The sequence below is a fragment of the Triturus cristatus genome, chromosome 1_1 (genome assembly GCF_964204655.1).
Source record: "Triturus cristatus chromosome 1_1, aTriCri1.1, whole genome shotgun sequence".
NCBI classification, from domain to species: Eukaryota; Metazoa; Chordata; class Amphibia; order Caudata; family Salamandridae; genus Triturus; species Triturus cristatus.
Window position 1 is genome coordinate 1,253,284,332 of NC_140579.1, and position 20,146 is coordinate 1,253,304,477.

Sequence of the window (20,146 nt, forward strand, 5' to 3'; positions counted from 1 at the left end):
GTAACTTGTATTTCCTTCCATAAGAATCCATTGTGTGGTTTTCAGCAGAAAAGTTTCTAAGTGTCCAATTTTGAAAGGTACAAATATTCCTCTAAAATCAGCCGAACTACGAATTCCGATTTACTCACCTGTTATCATGAGAGAACCCAGGGCTGCATCTTTTAGCCCAGCACTGACCCTGAAAAGTAATTCTAAGCGTACTTACCAGTAACTTGCATTTCCTTCCATAGGAATCCATTGTGTGGTTTTCAGCAGAAAAGTTTCTAAGTGTCCATTTTTGAAACCTACAAATATTCCTCTAAAATCAACCGAACTACGAATTCCGATTTACTCACCTGTAATCAGGAGGGAACCCAGTGCTGCATCTTTTATCCCAGCACTGACACTGAAAAGGAATTCTAAGCGTACTTACCAGTAACTTGTATTTCCTTCCATAGGAATCCATTGTGTGGTTTTCAGCAGAAATGTGTCATAAGTGTCCAATTTTGAAACGTACAAATATTCCTCTAAAATCAGCCGAACTACGAATTCCGATTCACTCACCTGTAATCAGGAGAGAACCCAGTGCTGCATCTTTTAGCCCAGCACTGACCCTGAAAACTAATTCTAAGCGTACTTACCAGTAACTTGTATTTCTTTCCATAGGAATCCATTGTGGGGTTTTCAGCAGAAAAGTTTCGAAGAGTCCAATTTTGAAACGTACAAATATTCCTCTAAAACCAGTCGAACTACGAATTCCGATTTACTCACCTGTAATCAGGAGGGAACCCAGTGCTGCATCTTTTAGCCCAGCACTGACACTGAAAAGTAATTCTAAGCGTACTTACCAGTAACTTGTATTTCCTTCCATAGGAATCCATTGTGTGGTTTTCAGCAGAAAAGTGTCATAAGTGTCCAATTTTGAAATGTACAAATATTCCTCTAAAATCAGCCGAACTACGAATTCCAATTCACTCACCTGTAATCAGGAGAGAACCCAGTGCTGCATCTTTTAACCCAGCACTGACCCTGAAAAGTAATTCTAAGCGTACTTACCAGTAACTTGTATTTCCTTCCATAGGAATCCATTGTGTGGTTTTCAGCTGAAAAGTGTCATAAGTGTCCAATTTTGAAATGTACAAATATTCCTCTAAAATCAGCCGAACTACGAATTCCAATTCACTCAACTGTAATCAGGAGGGAACCCAGTGCTGCATCTTTTAGCCCAGCACTGACCCTGAAAAGTAATTCTAAGCGTACTTACCAGTAACTTGTATTTCTTTCCATAGGAATCCATTGTGTGGTTTTCACCAGAAAAGGTTCTGTGTCCAATTTTGAAACGTACAAATATTCCTCTAAAACCAGCCGAACTACGAATTCCGATTTACTCACCTGTATTCAGGAGGGAACCCAGTGCTGTATCTTTTAGCCCAGCACTGACCCTGAAAAGTAATTCTAAGCGTACTTACCAGTAACTTGTATTTCCTTCCATAGGAATCCATTGTGTGGTTTTCAGCAGAAGAGTTTCTAAGTGTCAATTTTTGAAACGTACACATATTCCTCTAAAATCAACCGAACTACGAATTCTGATTTACTCACCTGTAATCAGGAGAGAACCCAGTGCTGCATCTTTTAGCCCAGCACTGACCCTAAAAAGTAATTCTAAGCGTACTTACCAGTAACTTGCATTTCTTTCCATAGGAATCCATTGTGTGGTTTTCACCAGAAAATGTTCTGTGTCCAATTTTGAAACGTACAAATATTCCTCTAAAACCAGCCGAACTAGGAATTCCGATTTACTCACCTGTAATCAGGAGGGAACCCAGTGCTGCATCTTTTAGCCCAACACTGACCCTGAAAAGTAATTCTAAGCGTACTTACCAGTAACTTGTATTTCCTTCCATAGGAATCCATTGTGTGGTTTTCAGCAGAAAAGTTTCGAAGAGTCCAATTTTGAAAGGTACAAATATTCCTCTAAAATCAGCCGAACTACGAATTCCAATTTACTCACCTGTTATCATGAGAGAACCCAGGGCTGCATCTTTCAGCCCAGCACTGACCCTGAAAAGTAATTCTAAGCGTACTTACCAGTAACTTGTATTTCCTTCCATAGGAATCCATTGTGTGGTTTTCAGCAGAAATGTTTCGAAGAGTCCAATTTTGAAACGTACAAATATTACTCTAAAATCAGCCGAACTACAAATTCCGATTTACTCACCTGTAATCAGGAAAGAAGCCAGTGCTGCATCTTTTAGGACAGCACTGACCCTGAAAAGCAATTCTAAGCGTACTTACCAGTAACTTGTATTTCCTTCCATAAGAATCCATTGTGTGGTTTTCAGCAGAAAAGTTTCTAAGTGTCCAATTTTGAAAGGTACAAATATTCCTCTAAAATCAGCCGAACTACGAATTCCGATTTACTTACCTGTTATCATGAGAGAACCCAGGGCTGTATCTTTTAGAACAGCACTGACCCTGAAAAGTAATTCTAAGCGTACTTACCAGTAACTTGCATTTCCTTCCATAGGAATCCATTGTGTGATTTTCAGCAGAAAAGTTTCTAAGTGTCCATTTTTGAAACGTACAAATATTCCTCTAAAACCAGCCGAACTACGAATTCCGATTTACTCACCTGTAATCAGGAGGGAACCCAGTGCTGCATCTTTTAGCCCAGCACTGACCCTGAAAAGTAATTCTAAGCGTACTTACCAGTAACTTGTATATCCTTCCATAGGAATCCATTGTGTGGTTTTCAGCAGAAAAGTGTCATAAGTGTCCAATTTTGAAACGTACAAATATTCCTCTAAAATCAGCCGAACTACGAATTCCTATTCACTTACCTTTAATCAAGAGAGAACCCAGTGCTGCATCTTTTAGCCCAGCACTGACCCTGAAAAGTAATTCTAAGCGTACTTACCAGTAACTTGTATTTCCTTCCATAGGAATCCATTGTGTGATTTTCAGCAGAAAAGTTTCGAAGAGTCCAATTTTGAAACGTACAAATATTCCTCTAAAATCAGCCGAACTACGAATTCCGATTTACTCACCTGTAATCAGGAGAGAACCCAGTGCTGCATCATTTAGCCCAGCACTGACCCTGAAAAGCAATTCTAAGCGTACTTACCAGTAACTTGTATTTCCTTCCATAAGAATCTATTGTGTGGTTTTCAGCAGAAAAGTTTTTAAGTGTCCAATTTTGAAAGGTACAAATATTCCTCTATAATCAGCCGACCTACGAATTCCGATTTACTCACCTGTTATCATGAGAGAACCCAGGGCTGCATCTTTTAGCCCAGCACTGGCCCTGAAAAGTAATTCTAAGCGTACTTACCAGTAACTTGCATTTCCTTCCATAGGAATCCATTGTGTGGTTTTCAGCAGAAAAGTTTCTAAGTGTCCATTTTTGAAACGTACAAATATTCCTCTAAATCAACCGAACTACGAATTCCGATTTACTCACCTGTAATCAGGAGAGAACCCAGTGCTGCATCTTTTAGCCCAGCACTGACCCTGAAAAGTAATTCTAAGCGTTCTTACCAGTAACTTGTATTTCTTTCCATAGGAATCCATTGTGTGGTTTTCACCAGAAAATGTTCTAAGTGTCCAATTTTGAAACGTACAAATATTCCTCTATAACCAGCCGAACTACAAATTCCGATTTACTCACCTGTAATCAGGAGGGAACCCAGTGCTGCATCTTTTAGCCCAGCACTGACACTGAAAAGAAATTCTAAGCGTACTTACCAGTAACTTGTATTTCCTTCCATGGGAATCCATTGTGTGGTTTTCAGCAGAAATGTGTCATAAGTGTCCAATTTTGAAACGTACAAATATTCCTCTAAAATCAGCCGAACTACGAATTCCGATTTACTCACCTGTAATCAGGAGAGAACCCAGTGCTGCATCTTTTAGCCCAGCACTGACCCTGAAAAGTAATTCTAAGCATACTTACCAGTAACTTGTATTTCCTTCCATAGGAATCCATTGTGGGGTTTTCAGCAGAAAAGTTTCGAAGAGTCCAATTTTGAAACGTACAAATATTCCTCTAAAACCAGTCGAACTACGAATTCCGATTTACTCACCTGTAATCAGGAGGGAACCCAGTGCTGCATCTTTTTGCCCAGCACTGACACTGAAAAGTAATTCTAAGCGTACTTACCAGTAACTTGTATTTCCTTCCATAGGAATCCATTGTGTGGTTTTCAGCAGAAAAGTGTCATAAGTGTCCAATTTTGAAATGTACAAATATTCCTCTAAAATCAGCCGAACTACGAATTCCAATTCACTCACCTGTAATCAGGAGAGAACCCAGTGCTGCATCTTTTAGCCCAGCACTGACCCTGAAAAGTAATTCTAAGCGTACTTACCAGTAACTTGTATTTCCTTCCATAGGAATCCATTGTGTTGTTTTCAGCAGAAATGTTTCGAAGAGTCCAATTTTGGAACGTACAAATATTCCTCTAAAATCAGTCGAACTACGAATTCCAATTTACTCACCTGTAATCAGGAGAGAACCCAGTGCTGCATCTTTTAGCCCATCACAGACCCTGAAAAGCAATTCTAAGCATCTTTACCAGTAACTTGTGTTTCTTTCCATAGGAATCCATTGTGTGGTTTTCAGCAGAAAAGTTTCTAAGTGTCCAATTTTGAAAGGTACAAATATTCCTCTAAAATCAGCCGAACTACGAATTCCGATTTACTCAACTGTAATCAGGAGGGAACCCAGTGCTGCATCTTTTAGCAAGGCACTGACCCTGAAAAGTAATTCTAAGCGTACTTACCAGTAACTTGTATTTCCTTCCATAGGAATCCATTGTGTGGTTTTCAGCATAAAAGTGTCATAAGTGTCCAATTTTGAAACGTACAAATATTCCTCTAAAATCAGCCGAACTACGAATGCCGATTCACTCACCTGTAATCAGGAGAGAACCCAGTCCTGCATCTTTTAGCCCAGCACCGACCCTGAAATGTAATTCTTAAGCGTACTTACCAGTAACTTGTATTTCCTTCCATAGGAATCCATTGTGTGGTTTTCAGCAGAAAAGTGTCATAAGTGTCCAATTTTGAAACGTACAAATATTCCTCTAAAATCAGCCGAACTACGAATTCTGATTCACTTACCTTTAATCAGGAGAGAACCCAGTGCTGCATCTTTTAGCCCAGCACTGACCCTGAAAAGCAATTCTAAGCGTACTTACCAGTAACTTGTATTTCTTTCCATAAGAATCCATTGTGTGGTTTTCAGCAGAAAAGTTTCTAAGTGTCCAATTTTGAAAGGTACAAATATTCCTCTAAAATCAGCCGACCTACGAATTCAGATTTACTCACCTGTTATCATGAGAGAACCCAGGGCTGCATCTTTTAGCCCAGCACTGACCCTGAAAAGTAATTCTAAGCGTACTTACCAGTAACTTGCATTTCCTTCCATAGGAATCCATTGTGTGGTTTTCAGCAGAAAAGTTTCTAAGTGTCCATTTTTGAAATGTACAAATATTCCTCTAAAATCAACCGAACTACGAATTCCGATTTACTCACCTGTAATCAGGAGAGAACCCAGTGCTGCATCTTTTAGCCCAGCACTGACCATGAAGAGTAATTCTAAGCGTACTTACCAGTAACTTGTATTTCTTTCCATAGGAATCCATTGTGTGGTTTTCACCAGAAAATGTTCTAAGTGTCCAATTTTGAAATGTACAAATATTCCTCTAAAACCAGCCGAACTACGAATTCCGATTTACTCACCTGTAATCAGGAGGGAACCCAGTGCTGCATCTTTTAGCCCAGCACTGACACTGAAAAGGAATTCTAAGCGTACTTACCAGTAACTTGTATTTCCTTCCATAGGAATCCATTGTGTGGTTTTCAGCAGAAATGTGTCATAAGTGTCCAATTTTGAAACGGACAAATATTCCTCTAAAATCAGCCGAACTACGAATTCCGATTCACTCACCTGTAATCAGGAGAGAACCCAGTGCTGCATCTTTTAGCCCAGCACTGACCCTGAAAAGTAATTCTAAGCGTACTTACCAGTAACTTGTATTTCCTTCCATAGGAATCCATTGTGGGGTTTTCAGCAGAAAAGTTTCGAAGAGTCCAATTTTGAAACGTACAAATATTCCTCTAAAACCAGTCGAACTACGAATTCCGATTTACTCACCTGTAATCAGGAGAGAACCCAGTGCTGCATCTTTTAGCCCAGCACTGACCCTGAAAAGTAATTCTAAGCGTACTTACCAGTAACTTGTATTTCTTTCCATAGGAATCCATTGTGTGGTTTTCACCAGAAAATGTTCTAAGTGTCCAATTTTGAAACGTACAAATATTCCTCTAAAATCAGCCGAACTACGAATTCCTATTCACTTACCTTTAATCAAGAGAGAACCCAGTGCTGCATCTTTTAGCCCAGCACTGACCCTGAAAAGTAATTCTAAGCGTACTTACCAGTAACTTGTATTTCCTTCCATAGGAATCCATTGTGTGATTTTCAGCAGAAAAGTTTCGAAGAGTGCAATTTTGAAACGTACAAATATTCCTCTAAAATCAGCCGAACTACGAATTCCGATTTACTCACCTGTAATCAGGAGAGAACCCAGTGCTGCATCATTTAGCCCAGCACTGACCCTGAAAAGCAATTCTAAGCGTACTTACCAGTAACTTGTATTTCCTTCCATAAGAATCCATTGTGTGGTTTTCAGCAGAAAAGTTTTTAAGTGTCCAATTTTGAAAGGTACAAATATTCCTCTATAATCAGCCGACCTACGAATTCCGATTTACTCACCTGTTATCATGAGAGAACCCAGGGCTGCATCTTTTAGCCCAGCACTGGCCCTGAAAAGTAATTCTAAGCGTACTCACCAGTAACTTGCATTTCCTTCCATAGGAATCCATTGTGTGGTTTTCACCAGAAAATGTTCTAAGTGTCCAATTTTGAAACGTACAAATATTCCTCTATAACCAGCCGAACTACAAATTCCGATTTACTCACCTGTAATCAGGAGGGAACCCAGTGCTGCATCTTTTAGCCCAGCACTGACACTGAAAAGAAATTCTAAGCGTACTTACCAGTAACTTGTATTTCCTTCCATGGGAATCCATTGTGTGGTTTTCAGCAGAAATGTGTCATAAGTGTCCAATTTTGAAATGTACAAATATTCCTCTAAAATCAGCCGAACTACGAATTCCGATTTACTCACCTGTAATCAGGAGAGAACCCAGTGCTGCATCTTTTAGCCCAGCACTGACCCTGAAAAGTAATTCTAAGCATACTTACCAGTAACTTGTATTTCCTTCCATAGGAATCCATTGTGGGGTTTTCAGCAGAAAAGTTTCGAAGATTCCAATTTTGAAACGTACAAATATTCCTCTAAAACCAGTCGAACTACGAATTCCGATTTACTCACCTGTAATCAGGAGGGAACCCAGTGCTGCATCTTTTTGCCCAGCACTGACACTGAAAAGTAATTCTAAGCGTACTTACCAGTAACTTGTATTTCCTTCCATAGGAATCCATTGTGTGGTTTTCAGCAGAAAAGTGTCATAAGTGTCCAATTTTGAAATGTACAAATATTCCTCTAAAATCAGCCGAACTACGAATTCCAATTCACTCACCTGTAATCAGGAGAGAACCCAGTGCTGCATCTTTTAGCCCAGCACTGACCCTGAAAAGTAATTCTAAGCGTACTTACCAGTAACTTGTATTTCCTTCCATAGGAATCCATTGTGTTGTTTTCAGCAGAAATGTTTCGAAGAGTCCAATTTTGAAACGTACAAATATTCCTCTAAAATCAGTCGAACTACGAATTCCAATTTACTCACCTGTAATCAGGAGAGAACCCAGTGCTGCATCTTTTAGCCCATCACAGACCCTGAAAAGCAATTCTAAGCATCTTTACCAGTAACTTGTGTTTCTTTCCATAGGAATCCATTGTGTGGTTTTCAGCAGAAAAGTTTCTAAGTGTCCAATTTTGAAAGGTACAAATATTCCTCTAAAATCAGCCGAACTACGAATTCCGATTTACTCAACTGTAATCAGGAGGAAACCCAGTGCTGCATCTTTTAGCCCAGCACTGACCCTGAAAAGTAATTCTAAGCGTACTTACCAGTAACTTGTATTTCTTTCCATAGGAATCCATTGAGTGGTTTTCACCAGAAAATGTTCTGTGTCCAATTTTGAAACGTACAAATATTCCTCTAAAACCAGCCGAACTACGAATTCCGATTTACTCACCTGTAATCAGGAGGGAACCCAGTGCTGCATCTTTTAGCAAGGCACTGACCCTGAAAAGTAATTCTAAGCGTACTTACCAGTAACTTGTATTTCCTTCCATAGGAATCCATTGTGTGGTTTTCAGCATAAAAGTGTCATAAGTGTCCAATTTTGAAACGTACAAATATTCCTCTAAAATCAGCCGAACTACGAATTCCGATTCACTCACCTGTAATCAGGAGAGAACCCAGTCCTGCATCTTTTAGCCCAGCACCGACCCTGAAATGTAATTCTTAAGCGTACTTACCAGTAACTTGTATTTCCTTCCATAGGAATCCATTGTGTGGTTTTCAGCAGAAAAGTGTCATAAGTGTCCAATTTTGAAACGTACAAATATTCCTCTAAAATCAGCCGAACTACGAATTCTGATTCACTTACCTTTAATCAGGAGAGAACCCAGTGCTGCATCTTTTAGCCCAGCACTGACCCTGAAAAGTAATTCTAAGCATACTTACCAGTAACTTGTATTTCCTTCCATAGGAATCCATTGTGTTGTTTTCAGCAGGAAAAGTTTCGAAGAGTCCAATTTTGAAACGTACAAATTTTCCTCTAAAATCAGCCGAACTACGAATTCCGATTTACTCACCTGTAATCAGGAGAGAACCCAGTGCTGCATCTTTTAGCCCAGCACTGACCCTGAAAAGCAATTCTAAGCGTACTTACCAGTAACTTGTATTTCTTTCCATAAGAATCCATTGTGTGGTTTTCAGCTGAAAAGTTTCTAAGTGTCCAATTTTGAAAGGTACAAATATTCCTCTAAAATCAGCCGACCTACGAATTCAGATTTACTCACCTGTTATCATGAGAGAACCCAGGGCTGCATCTTTTAGCCCAGCACTGACCCTGAAAAGTAATTCTAAGCGTACTTACCAGTAACTTGCATTTCCTTCCATAGGAATCCATTGTGTGGTTTTCAGCAGAAAAGTTTCTAAGTGTCCATTTTTGAAATGTACAAATATTCCTCTAAAATCAACCGAACTACGAATTCCGATTTACTCACCTGTAATCAGGAGAGAACCCAGTGCTGCATCTTTTAGCCCAGCACTGACCATGAAAAGTAATTCTAAGCGTACTTACCAGTAACTTGTATTTCTTTCCATAGGAATCCATTGTGTGGTTTTCACCAGAAAATGTTCTAAGTGTCCAATTTTGAAATGTACAAATATTCCTCTAAAACCAGCCGAACTACGAATTCCGATTTACTCACCTGTAATCAGGAGGGAACCCAGTGCTGCATCTTTTAGCCCAGCACTGACACTGAAAAGGAATTCTAAGCGTACTTACCAGTAACTTGTATTTCCTTCCATAGGAATCCATTGTGTGGTTTTCAGCAGAAATGTGTCATAAGTGTCCAATTTTGAAACGGACAAATATTCCTCTAAAATCAGCCGAACTACGAATTCCGATTCACTCACCTGTAATCAGGAGAGAACCCAGTGCTGCATCTTTTAGCCCAGCACTGACCCTGAAAAGTAATTCTAAGCGTACTTACCAGTAACTTGTATTTCCTTCCATAGGAATCCATTGTGGGGTTTTCAGCAGAAAAGTTTCGAAGAGTCCAATTTTGAAACGTACAAATATTCCTCTAAAACCAGTCGAACTACGAATTCCGATTTACTCACCTGTAATCAGGAGAGAACCCACTGCTGCATCTTTTAGCCCAGCACTGACCCTGAAAAGTAATTCTAAGCGTACTTACCAGTAACTTGTATTTCTTTCCATAGGAATCCATTGTGTGGTTTTCACCAGAAAATGTTCTAAGTGTCCAATTTTGAAACGTACAAATATTCCTCTAAAACCAGCCGAACTACAAATTCCGATTTACTCACCTGTAATCAGGAGGGAACCCAGTGCTGCATCTTTTAGCCCAGCACTGACACTGAAAAGGAATTCTAAGCGTACTTACCAGTAAATTGTATTTCCTTCCATGGGAATCCATTGTGTGGTTTTCAGCAGAAATGTGTCATAAGTGTCCAATTTTGAAACGTACAAATATTCCTCTAAAATCAGCCGAACTACGAATTCCGATTTACTCACCTGTAATCAGGAGAGAACCCAGTGCTGCATCTTTTAGCCCAGCACTGACCCTGAAAAGTAATTCTAAGCGTACTTACCAGTAACTTGTATTTCCTTCCATGGGAATCCATTGTGGGGTTTTCAGCAGAAAAGTTTCGAAGAGTCCAATTTTGAAACGTACAAATATTCCTCTAAAACCAGTCGAACTACGAATTCCGATTTACTCACCTGTAATCAGGAGGGAACCCAGTGCTGCATCTTTTTGCCCAGCACTGACACTGAAAAGTAATTCTAAGCGTACTTACCAGTAACTTGTATTTCCTTCCATATGAATCCATTGTGTGGTTTTCAGCAGAAAAGTGTCATAAGTGTCCAATTTTGAAATGTACAAATATTCCTCTAAAATCAGCCGAACTACGAATTCCAATTCACTCACCTGTAATCAGGAGAGAACCCAGTGCTGCATCTTTTAGCCCAGCACTGACCCTGAAAAGTAATTCTAAGCGTACTTACCAGTAACTTGTATTTCCTTCCATAGGAATCCATTGTGTTGTTTTCAGCAGAAATGTTTCGAAGAGTCCAATTTTGAAACGTACAAATATTCCTCTAAAATCAGTCGAACTACGAATTCCAATTTACTCACCTGTAATCAGGAGAGAACCCAGTGCTGCATCTTTTAGCCCATCACAGACCCTGAAAAGCAATTCTAAGCATCTTTACCAGTAACTTGTATTTCTTTCCATAGGAATCCATTGTGTGGTTTTCAGCAGAAAAGTTTCTAAGTGTCCAATTTTGAAAGGTACAAATATTCCTCTAAAATCAGCCGAACTACGAATTCCGATTTACTCAACTGTAATCAGGAGGAAACCCAGTGCTGCATCTTTTAGCCCAGCACTGACCCTGAAAAGTAATTCTAAGCGTACTTACCAGTAACTTGTATTTCTTTCCATAGGAATCCATTGTGTGGTTTTCACCAGAAAATGTTCTGTGTCCAATTTTGAAACGTACAAATATTCCTCTAAAACCAGCCGAACTACGAATTCCGATTTACTCACCTGTAATCAGGAGGGAACCCAGTGCTGCATCTTTTAGCCCAGCACTGACCCTGAAAAGTAATTCTAAGCGTACTTACCAGTAACTTGTATTTCCTTCCATAGGAATCCATTGTGTGGTTTTCAGCATAAAAGTGTCATAAGTGTCCAATTTTGAAACGTACAAATATTCCTCTAAAATCAGCCGAACTACGAATTCCGATTCACTCACCTGTAATCAGGAGAGAACCCAGTCCTGCATCTTTTAGCCCAGCACCGACCCTGAAAAGTAATTCTTAAGCGTACTTACCAGTAACTTGTATTTCCTTCCATAGGAATCCATTGTGTGGTTTTCAGCAGAAAAGTGTCATAAGTGTCCAATTTTGAAACGTACAAATATTCCTCTAATATCAGCCGAACTATGAATTCCGATTCACTTACCTTTAATCAGGAGAGAACCCAGTGCTGCATCTTTTAGCCCAGCACTGACCCTGAAAAGTAATTCTAAGCATACTTACCAGTAACTTGTATTTCCTTCCATAGGAATCCATTGTGTGGTTTTCAGCAGAAAAGTTTCTAAGTGTCCAATTTTGAAAGGTACAAATATTCCTCTAAAATCAGCCAAACTACGAATTCCGATTTACTCAACTGTAATCAGGAGGAAACCCAGTGCTGCATCTTTTAGCCCAGCACTGACCCTGAAAAGTAATTCTAAGCATACTTACCAGTAACTTGTATTTCTTTCCATAGGAATCCATTGTGTGGTTTTCACCAGAAAATGTTCTGTGTCCAATTTTGAAACGTACAAATATTCCTCTAAAACCAGCCGAACTACGAATTCCGATTTACTCACCTGTAATCAGGAGGGAACCCAGTGCTGCATCTTTTAGCCCAGCACTGACCCTGAAAAGTAATTCTAAGCGTACTTACCAGTAACTTGTATTTCCTTCCATAGGAATCCATTGTGTGGTTTTCAGCATAAAAGTGTCATAAGTGTCCAATTTTGAAACGTACAAATATTCCTCTAAAATCAGCCGAACTACGAATTCCGATTCACTCACCTGTAATCAGGAGAGAACCCAGTCCTGCATCTTTTAGCCCAGCACCGACCCTGAAAAGTAATTCTTAAGCGTACTTACCAGTAACTTGTATTTCCTTCCATAGGAATCCATTGTGTTGTTTTCAGCAGGAAAAGTTTCGAAGAGTCCAATTTTGAAACGTACAAATTTTCCTCTAAAATCAGCCGAACTACGAATTCCGATTTACTCACCTGTAATCAGGAGAGAACCCAGTGCTGCATCTTTTAGCCCAGCACCGACCCTGAAATGTAATTCTTAAGCGTACTTACCAGTAACTTGTATTTCCTTCCATAGGAATCCATTGTGTGGTTTTCAGCATAAAAGTGTCATAAGTGTCCAATTTTGAAACGTACAAATATTCCTCTAAAATCAGCCGAACTACGAATTCCGATTCACTTACCTTTAATCAGGAGAGAACCCAGTGCTGCATCTTTTAGCCCAGCACTGACCCTGAAAAGTAATTCTAAGCATACTTACCAGTAACTTGTATTTCCTTCCATAGGAATCCATTGTGTTGTTTTCAGCAGGAAAAGTTTCGAAGAGTCCAATTTTGAAACGTACAAATTTTCCTCTAAAATCAGCCGAACTACGAATTCCGATTTACTCACCTGTAATCAGGAGAGAACCCAGTGCTGCATCTTTTAGCCCAGCACTGACCCTGAAAAGCAATTCTAAGCGTACTTACCAGTAACTTGTATTTCTTTCCATAAGAATCCATTGTGTGGTTTTCAGCAGAAAAGTTTCTAAGTGTCCAATTTTGAAAGGTACAAATATTCCTCTAAAATCAGCCGACCTACGAATTCCGATTTACTCACCTGTTATCATGAGAGAACCCAGGGCTGCATCTTTTAGCCCAGCACTGACCCTGAAAAGTAATTCTAAGCGTACTTACCAGTAACTTGCATTTCCTTCCATAGGAATCCATTGTGTGGTTTTCAGCAGAAAAGTTTCTAAGTGTCCATTTTTGAAATGTACAAATATTCCTCTAAAATCAGCCGAACTACGAATTCCGATTTACTCAACTGTAATCAGGAGGGAACCCAGTGCTGCATCTTTTAGCAAGGCACTGACCCTGAAAAGTAATTCTAAGCGTACTTACCAGTAACTTGTATTTCCTTCCATAGGAATCCATTGTGTGGTTTTCAGCATAAAAGTGTCATAAGTGTCCAATTTTGAAACGTACAAATATTCCTCTAAAATCAGCCGAACTACGAATTCCGATTCACTCACCTGTAATCAGGAGAGAACCCAGTCCTGCATCTTTTAGCCCAGCACCGACCCTGAAATGTAATTCTTAAGCGTACTTACCAGTAACTTGTATTTCCTTCCATAGGAATCCATTGTGTGGTTTTCAGCAGAAAAGTGTCATAAGTGTCCAATTTTGAAACGTACAAATATTCCTCTAAAATCAGCCGAACTACGAATTCTGATTCACTTACCTTTAATCAGGAGAGAACCCAGTGCTGCATCTTTTAGCCCAGCACTGACCCTGAAAAGTAATTCTAAGCATACTTACCAGTAACTTGTATTTCCTTCCATAGGAATCCATTGTGTTGTTTTCAGCAGGAAAAGTTTCGAAGAGTCCAATTTTGAAACGTACAAATTTTCCTCTAAAATCAGCCGAACTACGAATTCCGATTTACTCACCTGTAATCAGGAGAGAACCCAGTGCTGCATCTTTTAGCCCAGCACTGACCCTGAAAAGCAATTCTAAGCGTACTTACCAGTAACTTGTATTTCTTTCCATAAGAATCCATTGTGTGGTTTTCAGCAGAAAAGTTTCTAAGTGTCCAATTTTGAAAGGTACAAATATTCCTCTAAAATCAGCCGACCTACGAATTCAGATTTACTCACCTGTTATCATGAGAGAACCCAGGGCTGCATCTTTTAGCCCAGCACTGACCCTGAAAAGTAATTCTAAGCGTACTTACCAGTAACTTGCATTTCCTTCCATAGGAATCCATTGTGTGGTTTTCAGCAGAAAAGTTTCTAAGTGTCCATTTTTGAAATGTACAAATATTCCTCTAAAATCAACCGAACTACGAATTCCGATTTACTCACCTGTAATCAGGAGAGAACCCAGTGCTGCATCTTTTAGCCCAGCACTGACCATGAAAAGTAATTCTAAGCGTACTTACCAGTAACTTGTATTTCTTTCCATAGGAATCCATTGTGTGGTTTTCACCAGAAAATGTTCTAAGTCTCCAATTTTGAAATGTACAAATATTCCTCTAAAACCAGCCGAACTACGAATTCCGATTTACTCACCTGTAATCAGGAGGGAACCCAGTGCTGCATCTTTTAGCCCAGCACTGACACTGAAAAGGAATTCTAAGCGTACTTACCAGTAACTTGTATTTCCTTCCATAGGAATCCATTGTGTGGTTTTCAGCAGAAATGTGTCATAAGTGTCCAATTTTGAAACGGACAAATATTCCTCTAATATCAGCCGAACTACGAATTCCGATTCACTCACCTGTAATCAGGAGAGAACCCAGTGCTGCATCTTTTAGCCCAGCACTGACCCTGAAAAGTAATTCTAAGCGTACTTACCAGTAACTTGTATTTCCTTCCATAGGAATCCATTGTGGGGTTTTCAGCAGAAAAGTTTCGAAGAGTCCAATTTTGAAACGTACAAATATTCCTCTAAAACCAGTCGAACTACGAATTCCGATTTACTCACCTGTAATCAGGAGAGAACCCAGTGCTGCATCTTTTAGCCCAGCACTGACCCTGAAAAGTAATTCTAAGCGTACTTACCAGTAACTTGTATTTCTTTCCATAGGAATCCATTGTGTGGTTTTCACCAGAAAAGTTTCTAAGTGTCCATTTTTGAAATGTACAAATATTCCTCTAAAATCAACCGAACTACGAATTCCGATTTACTCACCTGTAATCAGGAGAGAATCCAGTGCTGCATCTTTTAGCCCAGCACTGACCATGAAAAGTAATTCTAAGCGTACTTACCAGTAACTTGTATTTCTTTCCATAGGAATCCATTGTGTGGTTTTCACCAGAAAATGTTCTAAGTGTCCAATTTTGAAATGTACAAATATTCCTCTAAAACCAGCCGAACTACAAATTCCGATTTACTCACCTGTAATCAGGAGGGAACCCAGTGCTGCATCTTTTAGCCCAGCACTGACACTGAAAAGGAATTCTAAGCGTACTTACCAGTAACTTGTATTTCCTTCCATAGGAATCCATTGTGTGGTTTTCAGCAGAAATGTGTCATAAGTGTCCAACTTTGAAACGGACAAATATTCCTCTAAAATCAGCCGAACTACGAATTCCGATTCACTCACCTGTAATCAGGAGAGAACCCAGTGCTGCATCTTTTAGCCCAGCACTGACCCTGAAAAGTAATTCTAAGCGTATTTACCAGTAACTTGTATTTCCTTCCATAGGAATCCATTGTGGGGTTTTCAGCAGAAAAGTTTCGAAGAGTCCAATTTTGAAACGTACAAATATTCCTCTAAAACCAGTCGAACTACGAATTCCGATTTACTCACCTGTAATCAGGAGAGAACCCAGTGCTGCATCTTTTAGCCCAGCACTGACCCTGAAAAGTAATTCTAAGCGTACTTACCAGTAACTTGTATTTCTTTCCATAGGAATCCATTGTGTGGTTTTCACCAGAAAATGTTCTAAGTGTCCAATTTTGAAACGTACATATATTCCTCTAAAACCAGCCGAACTACAAATTCCGATTTACTCACCTGTAATCAGGAGGGAACCCAGTGCTGCATCTTTTAGCCCAGCACTGACACTGAAAAGGAATTCTAAGCGTACTTACCAGTAAATTGTATTTCCTTCCATGGGAATCCATTGTGTGGTTTTCAGCAGAAATGTGTCATAAGTGTCCAATTTTGAAACGTACAAATATTCCTCTAAAATCAGCCGAACTACGAATTCCGATTTACTCACCTATAATCAGGAGAGAACCCAGTGCTGCATCTTTTAGCCCAGCACTGACCCTGAAAAGTAATTCTAAGCGTACTTACCAGTAACTTGTATTTCCTTCCATAGGAATCCATTGTGGGGTTTTCAGCAGAAAAGTTTCGAAGAGTCCAATTTTGAAACGTACAAATATTCCTCTAAAACCAGTCGAACTATGAATTCCGATTTACTCACCTGTAATCAGGAGGGAACCCAGTGCTGCATCTTTTTGCCCAGCACTGACACTGAAAAGTAATTCTAAGCGTACTTACCAGTAACTTGTATTTCCTTCCATATGAATCCATTGTGTGGTTTTCAGCAGAAAAGTGTCATAAGTGTCCAATTTTGAAATGTACAAATATTCCTCTAAAATCAGCCGAACTACGAATTCCAATTCACTCACCTGTAATCAGGAGAGAACCCAGTGCTGCATCTTTTAGCCCAGCACTGACCCTGAAAAGTAATTCTAAGCGTACTTACCAGTAACTTGTATTTCCTTCCATAGGAATCCATTGTGTTGTTTTCAGCAGAAATGTTTCGAAGAGTCCAATTTTGAAACGTACAAATATTCCTCTAAAATCAGTCGAACTACGAATTCCAATTTACTCACCTGTAATCAGGAGAGAACCCAGTGCTGCATCTTTTAGCCCATCACAGACCCTGAAAAGCAATTCTAAGCATCTTTACCAGTAACTTGTATTTCTTTCCATAGGAATCCATTGTGTGGTTTTCAGCAGAAAAGTTTCTAAGTGTCCAATTTTGAAAGGTACAAATATTCCTCTAAAATCAGCCGAACTACGAATTCCGATTTACTCAACTGTAATCAGGAGGAAACCCAGTGCTGCATCTTTTAGCCCAGCACTGACCCTGAAAAGTAATTCTAAGCGTACTTACCAGTAACTTGTATTTCTTTCCATAGGAATCCATTGTGTGGTTTTCACGAGAAAATGTTCTGTGTCCAATTTTGAAACGTACAAATATTCCTCTAAAACCAGCCGAACTACGAATTCCGATTTACTCACCTGTAATCAGGAGGGAACCCAGTGCTGCATCTTTTAGCCCAGCACTGACCCTGAAAAGTAATTCTAAGCGTACTTACCAGTAACTTGTATTTCCTTCCATAGGAATCCATTGTGTGGTTTTCAGCATAAAAGTGTCATAAGTGTCCAATTTTGAAACGTACAAATATTCCTCTAAAATCAGCCGAACTACGAATTCCGATTCACTCACCTGTAATCAGGAGAGAACCCAGTCCTGCATCTTTTAGCCCAGCACCGACCCTGAAAAGTAATTCTTAAGCGTACTTACCAGTAACTTGTATTTCCTTCCATAGGAATCCATTGTGTGGTTTTCAGTAGAAAAGTGTCATAAGTGTCCAATTTTGAAACGTACAAATATTCCTCTAAAATCAGCCGAACTATGAATTCTGATTCACTTACCTTTAATCAGGAGAGAACCCAGTGCTGCATCTTTTAGCCCAGCACTGACCCTGAAAAGTAATTCTAAGCATACTTACCAGTAACTTGTATTTCCTTCCATAGGAATCCATTGTGTTGTTTTCAGCAGGAAAAGTTTCGAAGAGTCCAATTTTGAAACGTACAAATTTTCCTCTAAAATCAGCCGAACTACGAATTCCGATTTACTCACCTGTAATCAGGAGAGAACCCAGTGCTGCATCTTTTAGCCCAGCACTGACCCTGAAAAGCAATTCTAAGCGTACTTACCAGTAACTTGTATTTCTTTCCATAAGAATCCATTGTGTTGTTTTTCAGCAGAAAAGTTTCTAAGTGTCCAATTTTGAAAGGTACAAATATTCCTCTAAAATCAGCCGACCTACGAATTCCGATTTACTCACCTGTTATCATGAGAGAACCCAGGGCTGCATCTTTTAGCCCAGCACTGACCCTGAAAAGTAATTCTAAGCGTACTTACCGGTAACTTGCATTTCCTTCCATAGGAATCCATTGTGTGGTTTTCAGCAGAAAAGTTTCTAAGTGTCCATTTTTGAAATGTACAAATATTCCTCTAAAATCAACCGAACTACGAATTCCGATTTACTCACCTGTAATCAGGAGAGAACCCAGTGCTGCATCTTTTAGCCCAGCACTGACCATGAAAAGTAATTCTAAGCGTACTTACCAGTAACTTGTATTTCTTTCCATAGGAATCCATTGTGTGGTTTTCACCAGAAAATGTTCTAAGTGTCCAATTTTGAAATGTACAAATATTCCTCTAAAACCAGCCGAACTACGAATTCCGATTTACTCACCTGTAATCAGGAGGAAACCCAGTGCTGCATCTTTTAGCCCAGCACTGACACTGAAAAGGAATTCTAAGCGTACTTACCAGTAACTTGTATTTCCTTCCATAGGAATCCATTGTGTGGTTTTCAGCAGAAATGTGTCATAAGTGTCCAATTTTGAAACGGACAAATATTCCTCTAAAATCAGCCGAACTACGAATTCCGATTCACTCACCTGTAATCAGGAGAGAACCCAGTGCTGCATCTTTTAGCCCAGCACTGACCCTGAAAAGTAATTCTAAGCGTACTTACCAGTAACTTGTATTTCCTTCCATAGGAATCCATTGTGGGGTTTTCAGCAGAAAAGTTTCGAAGAGTCCAATTTTGAAACGTACAAATATTCCTCTAAAACCAGTCGAACTACGAATTCCGATTTACTCACCTGTAATCAGGAGGGAACCCAGTGCTGCATCTTTTAGCCCAGCACTGACACTGAAAAGTAATTCTAAGCGTACTTACCAGTAACTTGTATTTCCTTCCTTAGGAATCCATTGTGTGGTTTTCAGCAGAAAAGTGTCATAAGTGTCCAATTTTGAAATGTACAAATATTCCTCTAAAATCAGCCGAACTACGAATTCCAATTCACTCACCTGTAATCAGGAGAGAATCCAGTGCTGCATCTTTTAGCCCAGCACGGACCCTGAAAAGTAATTCTAAGCGTACTTACCAGTAACTTGTATTTCCTTCCATAGGAATCCATTGTGTTGTTTTCAGCAGAAATGTTTCGAAGAGTCCAATTTTGAAACGTACAAATATTCCTCTAAAATCAGCCAAACTACGAATTCCGATTTACTAAACTGTAATCAGGAGGGAACCCAGTGCTGCATCTTTTAGCCCAGCACTGACCCTGAAAAGTAATTCTAAGCGTACTTACCAGTATCTTGTATTTCTTTCCATAGGAATCCATTGTGTGGTTTTCACCAGAAAATGTTCTGTGTCCTATTTTGAAACGTACAAATATTCCTCTAAAACCAGCCGAACTACGAATTCCGATTTACTCACCTGTAATCAGGAGGGAACCCAGTGCTGCATCTTTTAGCCCAGCACTGACACTGAAAAGTAATTCTAAGCGTACTTACCAGTAACTTGTATTTCCTTCCATAGGAATCCATTGTGTGGTTTTCAGCAGAAAAGTGTCATAAGTGTCCAATTTTGAAACGTACAAATATTCCTCTAAAATCAGCCGAACTACGAATTCCGATTCACTCACCTGTAATCAGGAGAGAACCCAGTCCTTCATCTTTTAGCCCAGCACCGACCCTGAAAAGTAATTCTTAAGCGTACTTACCAGTAACTTGTATTTCCTTCCATAGTAATCCATTGTGTGGTTTTCAGCAGAAAAGTTTCGAAGAGTCCAATTTTGAAACGTACAAATATTCCTCTAAAACCAGCCGAACTACAAATTCCGATTTACTCACCTGTAATCAGGAGGGAACCCAGTGCTGCATCTTTTAGCCCAGCACTGACCCTGAAAAGTAATTCTAAGCGTACTTACCAGTAACTTGTATTTCCTTCCATAAGAATCCATTGTGTG